This window comes from Manacus vitellinus, unplaced genomic scaffold, assembly GCF_001715985.3.
Source record: "Manacus vitellinus isolate BGI_N305 unplaced genomic scaffold, ASM171598v3 scaffold_1_pilon, whole genome shotgun sequence".
Classification (NCBI taxonomy): domain Eukaryota; kingdom Metazoa; phylum Chordata; class Aves; order Passeriformes; family Pipridae; genus Manacus; species Manacus vitellinus.
In genome coordinates, this window is record NW_021939396.1 from 57,301,346 (window position 1) to 57,318,783 (window position 17,438).

A 17,438-nucleotide genomic window follows, 5' to 3' on the forward strand; every position below is an offset into this window, starting at 1 on the left:
GATGAGCATAACAATTAAAGGGAACTGAAAAGCCCTTAAATCCAATATGCACCCACAGGAGAAAAAAAAAAGAGATTAAGTCTTGCCTTTTTTAGAACAAGAAATGAATCCCGCATGTACAGAAACCCTCTTCTTCTTAGATAGCTAGCCAGCAAAAAAATGGTCAGTACAAATCAGTATAGTATGAATGAAAGGGGGAAATAACCAAAGAAGAATATCTATTTCTAATATAATATCTACTTATATGACATTTATGGTGTTTATTAGAAAACAGTTCCATGCACTACTTCTAATTAAATATTGTCCTTAATGGAATAAAACTGCAACCTTCATGGAGTTATGTAGTTACTTTAGCATCTTTCCTTTTTTTTGTGAGTCGCAAGGTTGAAAACATGGATTTTGAAATTATTAATGTGGGAAAATGCATCTTAGTTATGGAGTGACTTTAGAAAGTGTAGCTTCTAAAGTAACGGGTAAGATATTTGCAGTTCTCTTTCTTGAGTTCAAAAAGTTGGTGGTAGTTGCAAAAGAATAGCGTGTAATCAAGCTCATGCCATTTTTCAGCATTTTGCCAAGAATACAAAGGTTTCTACCAGGGACATATTGAACTTGACAGTGTGGCAGTTCTACAAGAAATGAAACTGCTCATTTCTTTGGAGCCTTTCCTAAGCTAGCCCTCACCTTGAACTCATTTAAGCCAACAGCTTCAAGGGAAAAAGCTTTTTGTCTCATCTACTAAATCAAGTTATCAACAGAAAGGTATTTTGATCAGTGGCTCCTGTTTCCCATACATTATTTACAATAATGCAAAAAAAAATAGAACACTCCTTTCCTAAAGAAAATACTGCATATCTGTTCCTGAAATTACTTCAGAGATATTTGCATGTATTATCTCAATGTTACATATACAAAAACAGAGAAAGAAGAAATGTTCATTTGATGTGAAATATTCTTTTGTCTACCTGTAATATAAGTTTGTGACAGGGACACAAAGCCACTTTCCTGGTCACAGAATCACAGAATATGGTGAGTTGGAAGGGACCCATACAGATTACCGAGTCCAGCTCTGTCCCTCCACAAGACGATCCCCAAGAGTCACACCATGTGTCTGAGAGTATTGTCCAAATGTTTCTTGAACTCTGTCAGGCTTGGTGCTGTGACCACTTCCCTGGGGAGCCCGTGCCAGTGCCCGACCACCCTCTGGGTGAAGAACCTTTTTTGTAATATCCAGCCTAAACCTCTCCTAATATGACTTCAGGCCATTCCCTTGGGTCCTGTCACTGGTCATCACAGAGAAGAGATCAGTGTCTGCCCCTCCTCTTTCCCTCATGAGGGAGTTGTAGACTGCAATGAGTTCTCCCCTCAGTCTCCTCCAGGCTGAACAGACCAAGTGACCTCAGCCACTCCTCATACTGCTTCCAGCCAAGGTGCAGAAGACTAACTCCTCATTTTACCATTTAAATCAGTGAACTGTGAGTTCATGGATTATTTGGCCTGTAAAAAACAATTTTACTTTAAATTGTAAACAAATGGGATTTAACAAATCTGATTATATTTTCTACAGGCCCATCTTTGACATATAATTTGATGGTAGATGAAGTGCAGTCTTCTGGACCCACCCAGTAATAACCTCCGTATTAACCAAAAGTTGTGGATAAATCAACTGAGGTGTATCCACCCTATGTGAAAGCAGTCCTTGTGTTAAATTTCACCAGCACCATGACTAAAAGAATGCTTTGTAAATTCAAATCTGTATTTAATTCTCCATCCTATCAGGACACCAGGGCCTATTACCTTGCAGCTGCCAGCTATGGCCAAGAATATATGACTGACTGTTGATAACATGCATAACATTGTCAAGTATGCACAATACAGAGAAAAATTACGTCATAAATTAGATTTTATTCACAGAGCTACTTAAACTTCATTTCTTATCCCTGAGTCCTAGCATCTCTCATATCAACCAAGGCAGTTGTATTTTTCCCTGCATAGGAAGATTCATCATAAATTTTTATCAGGTGACAGTTCTCAATTGCAAAGGGTCTCCCTTCACTTGAAGGTGAGGACTATAGATGGAGGATTTTACACAACCCATTCTCATATGGAATATCATGTGTGATAGAATGTCAGAAATGTTTTACACATTGAAAGAAGTAAGAGTAAGGAAAATTTTGTTTATTCATGTAAAAATATTAGGACAACCCAAGACTGCAATCTGTTTTGGAATATATTTTCTTTCATAAAATATCTTTAATTGCTGATGAAATATTTAATAAATTAAATAAACAATGAAAACATGACATTAAAAAAGAATAAGACATTAGAATTTTTTTGCAATATCATTCATCGTAGAGCTCTGATTTAATACAATTTAATATAAGTTTTGATCTCTGAATGTTGTATCTTAACATTCACAGATATTTTTATCATAACATTTTTTCTGTAGGTGTGCAAAGTTATTGAACAACTATCAAAATTTGTCTTCCATAAAATTTTTGTGTGACAATAATTTTATTAGAAGGGCAATGAAGCTGGTTAAGGGCCTGGAGCAGAAGTCGGCTGAGCAAGCTGGAGTTGTTTAGCCTGGGGAAAAAGAGGTTCAGGGAGGACCTTATCACTCTCTACAACTATCTGGAAAGAGGTTGTAGCCAGGTGGGAGACAGTTTCTTCTCTCAGGCTGGATGAGAGAACATAGTCTTAAGCTTCATTAGGGGAGGTTTAGGTTCAATATTAGGAGGAATTTCTCCACGGAAAGGGTGATTAAATATTGGAATGGGCTGCCAAGGGAGGTAGTGGAGTCACTGTCTCTGGAGGTGTTAAAGAAAAGACTGGACACTGCACTCAGTACCCTGGTCTAGTTGACGTGGTGGTGTCCAATCATAGATTGGACTCGATGATCTCAGAGGTCTTTTCCAACCTAATTGATTCTGTGATTCTGTGAAATACAGCCCTGTACACCTCATATAGATGCATAAACATAAATACTACATAGCATTCTAGTGGTACAAGAGCTCTTGCATATGGTTGTACAGTGATATTTAAATGCACTCTCCTAAGACAAGTTTGTAATGCCAGTACCTTACGTACTCTAACAGAAATGGTTGCCTTTCAGTGAAATGGCTAGCACTTAGCAACATGCCACCATGTTCTGTTTAAGCTCTCTTATTTTGTGGAATTTCAGCTCTAGAAGGTGAGGGGAGCAATAATTTGTAAGATTAAATTTATTTTGCAATGCCTTTTTTTCTAACATCATGTTCTGACTCTGTCTTCGGTCTGTGTGACCAATACATTTTCAGGTCATTCAGGTTTGCTTGGGAGAATTTAGAGACTGAGATGTTGCATCAGTAGGAACAAAAAATAGTGCAAGCAGCTCATTTTTTCTAACTATATACCAATTAGAAACGTTCAGATAATGTGCTGCAGTCACCTATGTGTTTTACAGGTTATGCCCAGTTTTCAAGATTTGGTGCATCCTCAGAAACAAAGTCTTTTCTACAATGATGTTCATCACCTCTTCTATTCTCTGGATTTCTTCTTCACAAAGTAACAGCTTCTAACTAGATAAATGATGACAGCAACCCAGTGTGCCTTCCAAAGACTACATATCTTTTGTCTAAAAAGAGAAGGCAAACCATGACAGTGAGAAATGTTTACCACACCCCCAGCCACGTATGGGGCTTGACCAGTACAAATACGTATTTCTTTTATACGTAGTATTCAACATTGCCTGCTTTGGATGTTTTCCACTCTTTTATATGTAACACTCAGACTGCTTGCATATCTAAATTTTGGGCACTTTTCACTCCTACTAACTCACAACTTGATCTTATAAATAAGAAAAGCATATTTTTAAAAACATAACTCCTAGAGAACAGAATTAAAGACTTAATTTATTCTCTTCCACCTGCAAAAATGTATGTGGCCACCAAATATCCTCTTTCTGAGCCTCCCAACTGAGTTCAGAAATTGAAGACTTTACATGAAATTTATAATGAAAACATTGCTATAAATGTAGCAGACTTGTAAGTTTCATTACAGGAGATCCCTTCAGGATCATAGCCAATATATACACAAACTTCAAAGAAGTTTATGTATGTTAGACAATAGATATATATATTATTTATATCTATACATATATATACTATAAGATATATATATATTATAGGATATACAAATATGGCCTATCTCATAATATATAGAGATACATATAGATAGATATTATGTAAATATTAGATACTCTAGGTGTATGTATTAGGTACATGTAGGTATTATGTGTTAGTTCCATGTGAGAGCTGGGAAGAACTGGTGGTGTTAAACTATATTTTTGCATTGATTTTCTTGCTGAATGTGAGATGCTTTTATACAATGTCACAGAAAGTGAAATTCAAAACTGAGATACAGACTGTTTATTTTCAGAAGACAAAATCTTAAAACAGGACTTTGAAATACAACAAAGAGATGCCACAGCCTTCAACTGCTCTACCTGGTTCATTTGTTCACTAGTTAATTCAGCTAGATTTCAAAGCAGGCCTTCCAGTTCTAATTGGAAAACAAAGTTATACTGAATCACATGTTTTTACTGATGCATGATAATTTATATTAACAGAGAAGACTGACATTTCTGAAAACAATCCACTGAAATAAAAATATATGACATAGACAGAAGATCACATTAATAATGATTTCATTTAGTTCTGAGTTTAGCATTTCAGAATACAAATCAGGTTTGAAAGCAGTGCTGTAGAAGACCATCTCATTAATGACATACATGGAAGGAAATCTATAACTCCATTGTTCCTATATTACTTTGCCTCAGTTTTTGTTGCTTTTTTTTTCTACTTGAAAGTGTCATATTTTTTTTTTGAGAAAGCAACTGCTCTGAAAACAGGCTTCTTTACATTTTCTCAAGCTGCACAGTCAAACAATAGGAATATAAAAACTGCTACTTGCTTTAGAAATCTTGTCCATTATACAGAGTTGTAACTGTCCTGGTAGGTAACAAATGCATCTAGATTCAGGCCTTTTAAAATTAATTTTTCTTCTGAAATAAATAAATCTGTGATGCAACCTAGACACTATAGCTTCAGAGAGTTGAAAAAGAGGTGTTTGGCCACTTATACATGCTCATTCCAACTCAGCATATGGCTCCTGAGAACTCTGATGACATTTGAGAGACCGAAAATACTGAAGTCTTAGTCTCCCTCACTGGATACTGAAAAGGATCTCTGGTTGTTGATGATTCAGTCATGTATTTCTTTCAGCTTTTATTTGTGTAATGGTTTTGTTTCACTTTTCCTCCATCAGAGTTCATAATTTTCACCAATAATTAGATTAATGCATCAGCGAGATTTTTTTTGTCAAACATTTTTAAGGGAATTTTGTGGATCTGGCTGTAGAACTTCATTTATTTAAAATGGGAAAGACAGGAATTCCTCATCCAAAAAACACAACCTAAGGTGTGTGTAGAGAAAATCCAAAATAGTCCGTGGCTGTTGAAATGTTGTCTAGGAAAATTTACATCCATCTAAGGAGTTCATATCCTTGATGTGAATTACAGACACCTCACTTCAGTCACAGCTCTGTGCTGCTGTAGGGTTCAGCTCCACTACTTACGACAAAATTTCACACCCCTTTAGCTTTCTCAGGTCTGAGAAGACTTCTGTTCTTGCCTCATTAGAAACAGCTCTGAATAGCAATCTTTGTCTCCTTTCAAAAGAAACATATAGCTCGTGCAGATCCAGTCAATGTGCATCAGTACAGCATTTTGTTGTTCTCTTCCAAAACCTAAGGCTTTTATCAAAAAAAAGGTTTTTACTGCTACAACTATAGCGATAGCCTCACAAACCACAGTGATAGGTGCAATGGCAGCTCTCCGATACTTTTAAACAATGGCATTATGAGGTATGACCGATCTCACTCATCTCAGTGGCTGCTAAATTGGATGTCCCTGAAAACACTGGTGACATGTCAGTACTTCATACAGTCCTCATCAAAGCAAGTAGGAAAGGAGATGAAATTTTACCTGTTGAGCACTTGTACAATCCACTGTGAAGGAAAGCTCATTTGGGCTGGATAAGGGCATCTGGGAACACCAGTATTTGTCTCTCCTTACTATCAGGAACTTAAAGCCAGAGTCCAGTTTATGTCTGAGATTCTCAAGGGAGCAGAGGGAGGAAGCTACTGAGGCAAAGCTGACATATTCAATGTCAAAGAGTATGAGAGCCAAACGCAGGGCCTTAGGGAGTGTATGTCACAGTATCTGGAAGAGTTATTGGCTTTGCTTTTAGCAGCTTCATTAGAAGAAGAATATAAAATGAAATTCCTTTCCTGAGCCAAACCTTTAGCTTATATTACTGTTCAGACATTCCTTGTTTTCCTAGAGGAAGTGTTGCGACAGGTGAGAGACATGTTTTTGCAAAGTAACTTGCTGAACTGTTTTGAAGGATCTTGATATATGTTTGGACCATACCTCTGGGAAAGCACATACACCTCTGATCACATCATTTGATTTAGCCAGAACTCCGAGAGTAGTAGACACAGATAATCTTTCACTGTAACACCCAACATGCTTTACTGCATGTGATTGCATAGAAAAATAGTGGTTTCTGTAGGCACATGAAAAAAAGGTGACACAGAAGCAGTCATTCACGTCACCTTGTACTTTTCCTTCCAGGGAATTTTTTAAATACTCAGTATAGAAAGCAACTGTACTAAATTTCAGATATTTACATTAGGGACTTTGAGGCAGACTTAGCATGTCCAATTCTAATACTGAAGCTGTCACAAGGAATTTCACATCTGACACTTTTTTGATGCATTGGGCTAAATGACACTAAATTTAGTTTAAATTAAACAATGAACCAGAGTTCTGATACACTTTTGCCAAATGCAAGAATAATATGTGGTTATAATATAAAATAAAATTCACATTGCAAATAATTTATTTAAGTAGTAATTGATATATATATGTATATTATATACACTATATATATTTTAGAGAAATTAATGTGCAGATAGCCTGAACTGACAGTCTCAGGCCTAGAAAGACAGCCTGTGTTTTACTTGAGGCATATGAACATTCCCGCTGGGCTTTGCTCTTTATGTACATAAACCTTTGTAGACCTGAAGCTACAGCACAGGGGGGAAAAATACTAAAAGAATTTCAGAGCATTTCTTTTCATGACTCTGCTTGTGATGCTCTTGAGTTTGTATCATTATTACTTTATTGTGTTTTGTCATTGTGGTGACGAGGGATTTTAGCGTAACTCTGAAGAGACTATTGTGCCATGGACACGTCTTTCAGATGCCAATTCTGTTCTGTAAAAAGGCAGAAACCACTTCTGGAGATAAGTTTTGTAATGACTTCAAAATATGTGGCCTCTGTAATTGTCGCTTTTCCAGAGCAAGAAAAATTCCTTTATATCTTTTACAGTTCTTCTTAAACGTTGCATGTGCCAATGACATATATGTTTAAGCTACTTATATGCTTTTATCTATGTAGAACTTTACACCAAAGTAAAGCAAAACAACGTGGTTATTTCCATTTGGAGAAAGGGAAGGGGAGGTATGACTGAGAACAGCTACACAACCATGCTTGAGGTTATCAGCTTTCATTGAGAAGACAGAGACCAAGCATGTCTACCACCTTTCCAGTATCCTGTGGCGTGAGAGCTATGACAAGCCCTCACTTTACCGAAAATCACTGAGCAAATCTGAGCTGGTTTCCCAGCAAAATCTCCAAAGCTCAGCGAAAGCCCTTCCCTTCCCTCCCCCTTTGGGCAAAGAAAGGAAGGGAAATTATAGAAACTGAGAGAAACCAAAAACAACCAGAATTTATAAAATATATATATATATACATATTACAGATATACAATTAAGTTATTAGGTACTTATGAACACAGAAACCCCAAACTGCTCCCAAAAGCGAAAGAGAGGAAGGGAGAAGGGGAAAAAAAAGGACAAAAAAAGCAGAAAAGGGGACAGAACAAAACAGTTATGCACAATCGAAAAACTCGGAAACTAGCCAAATAAGGAACTAGCAAAAGAATATCTTACTACTCTCCTTGGGACAGCAGAAATTGCGTGACCGACTGCCGGCACCCTCCGCCTCCCAAGGTCTACAAGGCCTCACTGGGCCTCACTCCCCCACACAGCAGAACCATCAGCAGGGAACCTTCAGAGCCACCAGAAGGGAAGAGAGTGAAGGCCTCTCCTCCCTTCTTTATACCCTTGGCCTACGTAAAAACCATAGGGAATACTGGGTAATACGGCCACTTCTTGGTTACAAACTGGTCACCAAGGAAGGCCTAGATTAAAACTATCACAATCACGATGTGCAGCTTCCTTACAGCTACAGTCAAACGAGGATTGTGTAAGATAATATCCAAGTACTTAAAGGGGGCCTTCAAGAAAGCTGGAGAGGGACTTTTTACAAGGACAGGTAGTGATAGGAGGAATAGATTTAGGCTGAAAAAGGGTAGGTTTAGATTAGATAGCAGGAATAAATTCTTTACTGTGAGGATGGTGAGGCACTGGTACAGGTTGCTGAGGGAAATTGTAGATGTCTCATGGCTGGAAATGTTCAAGACAAGGTTGGGCAGGGCTTTGAGCAACCTGGTCTGGTGAAAGGTGTCCCTGGCCATGGCTGAGGGGGCAGAATGAGGTGGTCTTTAAGGTCCTTTCCAACACAAACCATTTTGTTATTCTATGATAGTGGGCAGGGTTGCTTATGGAAGAGCACCAGTAGTGATTTACCTAAGGCAGTGTCTCTCTGTGCACTATCTGTACATACAGAACAAATTTTAAATTTTTTTCCTCTCATTGGCTTTCTCTTTTTCTGTTTCTGAAAGACTTGATGGCATTTGATAGCTTACAATATGCAGGACTTAACATTTTATTTAAATCTACATCAATACTGTATTTTCAGGCCAGGTTTAAGTCCATAATTGTATCAAAACCTGCTTCCCATCCCCTTTGTCCAGTTCCTAGTATTTAAGGACTTGGCTGCACACTGGATTTTAGTCCTAGAAACACAATAGTAAGAGCAAATTCAGCAGATTATGCTGGGCACTGGAAGACAGTGCTGCCACTCTGGTAAGTCATAGCTGGGCATCAGGGATTTCACCTTTCAGGATCAATCTCAAGAAAACAAGAACTCAACAAACCTTGTGCCCCAAAAAACAATATGTAAATATGTAAATAATTTCTGTCCAAAAGCAGACTGAAAAATCAGAGTAACTAAAAGTCATGTATCATTGTCAATTTTTTTTTAAGGAAATAATTCTTGATCTACCAGAAATTATGAACTCACTGCAAATAATCACAAATTGGTAGCTTGTGTTTACACAGTATTCTCATTACTTTTTTTTAAGTGTAATATAACTTACTTTCATGTAACTTAAGAACAAACAATAAAGGCTATAAATAACACACAAACATTACTTCCCAGTTATATTTAGGCTGAAGAATAACCACTGTATTTCCACCCCATTATTTTTTTTCCCATATATGGGTTCAAATTTATATGAAATTTATGCAAATATCAATTTTCAAATCTGAAAATGTTGTGTCCCTTTTTTCTCCATTTTGCCCCTTTTCCACCTGAAACACAATTGCTGCTAGTCATATCTCTCCTGTCCAACTGCTTCATTCTGACAGTTTGCATCATCCTTCTTTTATAGATTTTCACCAGCTATAATCAGGGGAATTACCTCAGAATGCCATAAATATTCTTTACTAGTATCCCATGGCTTCTTACAGGGGAAAAAATTCCAAGGTAAATTATGTTGTTATGCTCTCATTTTATAAAAGTAAGCAGAGAAATGCACAATTGAATTCCAATTCATCTTAAAGCCTAAACAAAGTCTTTTTGACTCATGATGACACCTTTAATCAATACTTTCCTCAGCAATCAACATAAAATATAAACTAGATAACTACAGTGTCAGTATGCAAGGAGGAGGCTGCCTGAAGAGGAACAATAGGCTTGTATCAAAAGGCATACAAAGATTTAAAGGATATGGCCTAAGTTCAAATTCAGTTAATCAGTTCATCACATGCTGAACATTAGGAAAGAAAGTTTCACTAAACTAGAAAAAAGCTTAAAAGCTAACTGAGTGGATCTGGGCTCACATTTGACTTCTTCAAACACTCTTGCAGCTCCTTGGGGTCCTTGGGAGATATATTTATCCATCTATTCATCCCTCTATCTTATAGCTGACAGACCTTCTATGATTCTATGGTCTTCAAACCCATAGCTGACTCATGTAGAAAGACATCATTTTCACTTCTTGGTCTTCAGTTAGATTCTCTTAGGTAGTATTCGGGCTGGAGCCAGTCATCTTAAAATAGTCTTCTCTGTCTCTTTCCTATGTAAAGCAGATATATTTTCCCTCTGAAGAAGTTATTTTCCTAAAACAGATCAGATGAAGCAGAAAAGTATGGTCCCTTCTTCAGAGGAAAAGTTTACAATAAGGGATTATTACAAACCATTTACTACTCAAATGCATTTCTTCAGACAAAATGAGTTAAAGATAAAAGAAAATTTTATCTTAAATTTGCATACTTTAGATGAGTAACCAAATTGCAGAGAACTGCCTATTTCATTCCATTATATAATTTTGTATGTACATGCATGTCATACACAGTAGACATGAATATCTGGGACTCTCAATAATCAAAAGGAAAAAAAGAGAAAGAAAAATGAACAATTATGATGACTACTTGTTGCAATTTAGGACCAAACTGATGTTGCGGAAACTAAATAAACACAGGTAACAAACTGCTTAGTTACAGTTTTACAGTACTTAATACTATGGATTGTCTCTGTATTTGGTTTTGGTTAGCCTATACTTCTTGTATAAATGTGAGAGGACAGTAGTCAGAGAAAAATGTTGATATACCATGAAATATTATATTTAGATTTAAGTTATCCCAATGATTTTGCCAGAACAGTAAAATCTGTAACTCACAGAAGCCCTTTATTTCTTAGGTGTTCAAACATAAGAGAACACTACAGTTTGAGCATCAAGCCTTCCAGTGGCCTTCTTCAGGATATAGAATGATTGTCAAGTCAAGTGAAGTAATTTGATTTTAAAATATAATTCCTGTCCTGCATCTGGTGTTAACAATTCTCTCATCTTTGTAAGGAGAATAGAATGGTAATGGAATGGTAAATAAGGTAAGGAAAACAATTTTTTTTCAAATTCTCGTTAAGGTATGTTTTCTTGCATTCTATTTACTCATTTTCTTTTATAAAAATACATTTTATCATCAGTCTATGCTGGCTTTGATATCAAGAGGTGTTCCCTTGTGAACAAAAAGAGCTGGTAACCTTAAAATAATAATTGAATTAAATGCTTGTGGAAGTACCAGCTGATGGCCTTAGGGTGGAAAAGATTATTCCTCTGTATACAATTCTACCAAGATTCAAGTACCAGCAGCATTTCCTGAAAACATCTTACACTGAAGTCATTAGTCTGGCTTGAAGAGGTCAAAACTCCAGGGGTCAAACCAGTTTACTAACATCTGAATTTGAACACACTGGTCCCAAACAAATGAGGAACTAGGTCACTGAAATTAATCAAGTTAGACAAGGGAAATGGAAAGAAAGGTACTTAAATACACCCTAACTATTTTAACTTGGACATGTGAAAATTCAGTGTACTTGTACTGAAGTGGATTAAGCTGTGGTGTTTCTCACTAACTGAGGAACTGGTCAATGAATAAATAACTAGATTTACAAGAACAGCTTTTTTTTATTTGAAGCAAATAGAGTAACAGTCAAACTCTAAAGTGTGGATTAGCTACATAGTCTCATATTGATCAAATTCTTATCTGAAATCAATATGAACTATAGGCATTATCAGTTGTACTACAAGAACATAATAAAAATCTTTTATCAAAAAACCACAGTTCTGCTTCAGTTATGTGCTGAAGCTTCTCAAAACACAGAACAGGACATCCATGACTGATGTAACCATTACAAACTTTCTAAAGAAAGTTTAAGTTTCAAATTTTTATTTTTCCTGGTAAGACTTAGGATCTTCTGATCTCTGCATGCATATTTATTAATTTAAACAATTTGAAATTATTTCAGTCTAAAATAATATTATATTTATTTCCCAAATATAAGATTACTATTTTAATACTTCCTCCCCCATAACTGCTGATTAACTAAAAAACACTTTGGTAGTCAAACAAACAGTTTGACTATAGAGTTTGATGCAAGGCTCTTGTAAGACTATGAGTCAGAGGTTAATTTGGCTTTTTTCCCCCTCTTTTTTGACATCAGATGTTCTACCATATTTGCTGACTCTAATACAGACATCCATGGAAACAACCCACTGTTCTAATCTCTTGCTTGGAGTTTTGATACCTTATATTTACTTCAAGTCTTATAAAAAATAACCTAATCTTAGACTTTGGGGGAATAAAGTGCCTCAAATAGTATGCCAAAGCTCAGTTTGGGTCTTCTCTGTTGTTTGGTTGTGTTGTGTTTTTCTTTTTCCTCTGGACAGTATACTTATGAAAATCAAAGTCTAGAATTCTCACTTAGGCACAAATAAACTTGCCATTTGTTTAAAATTTTAATAAAATATGTAGGGGCCTTTCTTTTTCTTTCTCAGCCCCTTATGACCAGTGAGTAACACAGTGACATTTCCTGATATCTAGTGAACAGTGTTTTGAAAGAACTAATGAAGAGCTTCTTATTAAAAGTATTTTAAAAAACTGTGTGAGTGACAGTCTTTAACAGTTTAATTTGGAAAGAAGACTAGGCAGTACATTATGTCTTCTGTATAGAAGTGGCTTATACACATAAATTACTGTTAAAAATTAAGAAGTTATTTAGGTTTCTAGTACAGCTTAAGCAAATTTCTTACTATAATTAAGAAGGTAGAAGAAATCTTTCCAAAGAAAGACAGGAACATACAGAGAGTCCTTTGATGAAAATTCATCTTTAAAACATTGTCCTTAAGAACTGTGCTACTAATAAAGATGATTCTCAGAACTAGAAACTTCCTTTCTGTGGGATGTAATAACATTTGAACTTCCTCATAATGTAATTCCAAATCTCATTAGACTATGGTGACATTAAAAGTCCTTCAGAAGGTGGAAAAAAAAAAAGAGAGAAAAAACTCAACAATCTAGAACATAAACTAGAAATATGTTCTGAGATTCCCTGCACTCAAGAGCAGAAGCAATTAAATGTCTATCACATATTTATTAAGTGTCTCACCAGCTACAAAACCAACATGTGCACATACTTATTCAATGAAAGGATGACTGAAAGTATGTTGAGTCAAACTCTAAAAATTTGTGTTGTGCAACTTCAGCGAGACTCTGAAGAGTGCAACATCATCAGACGGTTAACGTGATTTGGTGTCAGGCTGGCTTGTCTGGTTCGGCAACACACACTCTGTGATGTTCCCCAACAGTGAATCTCGGGGATTAGCTCATGTTGATACCTACACGAAAGACTGAGAAAGTTAACTTGGGCACGTGCACGAGAAAAGCCTGCAAAAACGTTGACTGTAATGGAAATAGTAGCTGTTCTGTTGTAGTCAGGAATGTATTTTTCTTTCACTTTCTGCAGCACTTCTGTAGCCATAAAACCTATATTAAATAAGTTTTGGTATAGATTGCTAGTACCTTTAGCTTGCTAGTACCTTTGTAGCAGATTTCTAAAAATTATGTTTACATTCTTCATTAAGAATTTCAAGAGACAAGGGATTTTAACGAGGTAAAGAGTTCTCTATCTGTAAAAATGTACTGAGAAAGAGAAATAACACTTGATATAAGTAGAGCTGTTCAGGAACCTTAAACTGTTCCAGAAGATGTGATACTGTGCCAAAGGAGATGAGGAAGAGGAAGACAAGATGGAGATAATGGGTCTTTGGGACCTCCAACTCAAATTAGGGAGGCATGTCAGGGGTGGTACTAAGGGAGGAACGGTTTTGGAAGTGGGTGTAACAGTATTAGGTAATGTTTTGAATTGTTGATTAGGTAACTAAATAAAAGCAAAAGGCTTTTGTAACTCAGGTATGCATGCTTTTGAAGAAATTAGGTTCTCGTGCATCTAACATCATAATAATAAATGGAATACTGCCATTTAAAACTCACAAATTCGGTCTTAGAGGGTTTCTTTTAAGAGCTGATTTTAGGCATCTTTTCTTCCTCAGGCATTTAATTTTGTTTCTACACACTCCCCCAGCCCCCCAATCAAGTACATAACACCATATGGCTTCAATTCTAATACGTCAGTATTTTGCAAAGATAGTCCAAATGACATTTCATGAAAGTAGTTTTGTCATTCTCTAAATGGAGGCTTAAATCCTGTTGTTATTGAAAAGGTGGCAACTCCTCATCTTACAGTGTTTTTACTATTTAAACTTCAAATTCTAGAGAGGTGACATTTCCTTATGAACAGATAGAAATAGTTGCATTTTTCTGAACTTGAGATTTCTAATTTCTACTAACTCAACAGTTTTAAGATAAGAGCTATTCTTCAGGAGCTTCTCTTAAGAATTTTGTTTTGAAATGTGTTGAATTATTGAAATAATGTGTAAGAAGTTGATGTCAAGTCCTACAGAACTGAGTGCCCTTATCATATGATGAAAACTTTTGACCTATTCATGACATATTCAAGGAGAATTGACTTCTAATTCTGGAAAGAATACACTTTGTCTTTAGATTTGTGGATGGAGAGCTTCTCCATGATAATTGCTGTTATTATCACTGTTCAACTCTCTAAAAGGAGGATATAGAAAAGGCATTCTGACTGACATGACCATTATTGTTTGCTGGTGTCTTTAACTTTTTCCCCCACAGATTTCCTTTTCTTTCATTTATAATTCAATTATGACACTTCATAATTGCAATATTTCGATTGATTTTTAATTTGGATGTTCTTGGTAGGGCAAATATATGTGCAATGCTAGAAAACTCAAGTGGCATTAAGAGAAACAACAACGAGAATTGTTCAACTATTTATTGTGCTCTAAATTTGTACAAGTTAGGAATTTCTGGAATAAATTCTTTTACTATTCAGTAATTTAAAACACCCCTTCCTTTTGTAGGACTGATCCTTTGAAGCTAACTGAAATGTAGTTTGTACATTAAGGAATTCATTAAATTCCAGATCAGTAAGAATTCAGGGACAGCAGCTCTAACTTAGGAAATATATTTGACTTTTCTGGGGAGAATAGAGTACAGTGAGCAAGGGAGGCAGGTTGGCATTAATTTGTTTAGACTTCTAAAGCACATTTTACATGGCATGACAGATAAAAGTGATTTTGAAAATAAAGTCTCTTGGGGTTACAGAAGGAATAAAAAAAGTGAATTGGGATGTGGCTAGAGGAAACGAAGTAAAGATATATGATTTAAGAGGTAAGCCTGGGCTAAAAGGCTTGTGCAGTCCATTACACCATATTTGTTAATGTTTGTTGGGCAGCTCCTGACTCCTTTTTTCTAGCAGTAAAATATAGATTTTGTAAATTATATTAATTTGTTTTTAATTCCCACAAACAGTATGTAATTATATATTAGTATCTAGAGCCTGGTGAACCTGAGTAATCAAATTCAGCATAAGCTACTTAGGTGTTGAGTGTCAATTTATTTGATCTCCTTTACAGACACTTATTTTAATGTACTACCATAATATTGATGGAGAAAAATATCATAATATTGTACCTTTCTACTGCTTGTCTTTATCTGTTTCTGTTAAAAAATTAAAATTGTGCTAATAATTGTGCGATTAAAGTTGTTAAATCCTTTCTTGCTACTCGTCCCTGTTTCAGTCTAAAGGGTTAAAGCTGTACAACCAAGTTTACTTGTCTTTATATTAGTGTTGGACAAGTTATTCTCTAGCAACTAGTGTTTCATATCTCCAGAAAAATGTACCTTTCGGTAAATAAGAAGTAAGTTGGAAGAGAAGCTGCATAAAAATCCTTTTTCTTTAATAAATTCATATTTCAGCAAAGCTCTTACATTGGTTTTTACTATATACACACTCTAGTTAAACATACTCTTAATTTTGCTGTTTTGACAAATTGGTTCTAAGCTGCATTCATTTGAAAGAAGACTGTGACTGACTCTTTACTTGACTAAATTAATTCAGAGCACAAAGCATTTCAGCCCTAAAACAAACCCAAAACAAACCACACTGGGAACAGAGGATGGAAGAATGAAGATGAGGTTATATTGGAAGTTAGTTCTTTGTGTTAACAGTGCATCTTCAGCTATGTAAATAGTAGCTGTTACAAAGGGAAATGGAGTCAGAGGTTCAAGCCAGTTGCTTTCTTCCTCAGTCATATAATCATAGAATATCTTGAGTTGGAAGGGTCCCAACTCATAATCAATAAAGATCAATAAATGATCAATAAAGATCATTGTGTCCATCTCCTGTTTATTACATACTGTAATAAGCATGGAATTCCAAATATCTTTTACAGCTGTGATGGGAAAATATGGGGAATTATTTGGGGAAAAAGTGTTATTTAAAAGAAAAGTTTATATATTAAATGACTATGAAAGTCAGATTTATAGAATTTACTGAGGATCAAGTGCTTATGACGGATAATCCAAGGACACTCTGAGTAAACATTAATTCATCATCATTTCTTTGGATTTTTCATTACTAAGTCTGAATGACTTGGCACAATATAGTTCTACAACAGGAACATCAGATCTATTAACAGCAAGTAAATTATTTATTAACTTACAGGATATCAGAAGTTATTTGGCAGTTGGCAGGCATCAGCGAGCCACAGATTAACTGAACACCACTGCTGTGTACAACATCTTCTGAGCAATCTATTTCAGACCAGAACTTTTAATAGATACTTTTATTTTAATTTTTACTAAGGACATAAAAGACCCTTAAGCTGCTTTTGTCACTTGATACAGCTCTGTCTATAGACATAATACTATGTTTTATAGCAGCTCAAAGGAGAGACTGAATATGTTGCCGGTTGTTTCTGAAAGCAACATTACATACAGCTACTTAACAGAGGAAGGGATTTGCACTGTATATGAAAATGAGCAACAAAACATGGACACATTCTGGAACAGTTTTGTGATCTTGTTAGATTGGGAGAAAGAGAGGGAATAATAGGAAGACACAGTTGTAGATAGTGACAGTCAATTTCTTCAGAATTATCTCATTGGGAAGTGCATCCTGGACTGCTTCAAAAAAAATGTGGCCAGCAGGTAATTCTGCCCCTCTACTCAGTCCTAGTACTACCTGGAGTCCGGCAACCAGCCCTGGGGTCCTCGGAACAGAAAAGACATGGGTCATTGGAGCAGGTTCAGAGGAGGGCCACAGAAATGACCAGAGGGCTGGAGCACCTGTGCTATGAAGACAGACTGAGATAGTTGGGGTTGTTCAGACTGGAAAAGTGAAGGCTATGGGAAGACCTCACTGGAGCCTTCCAGTACTT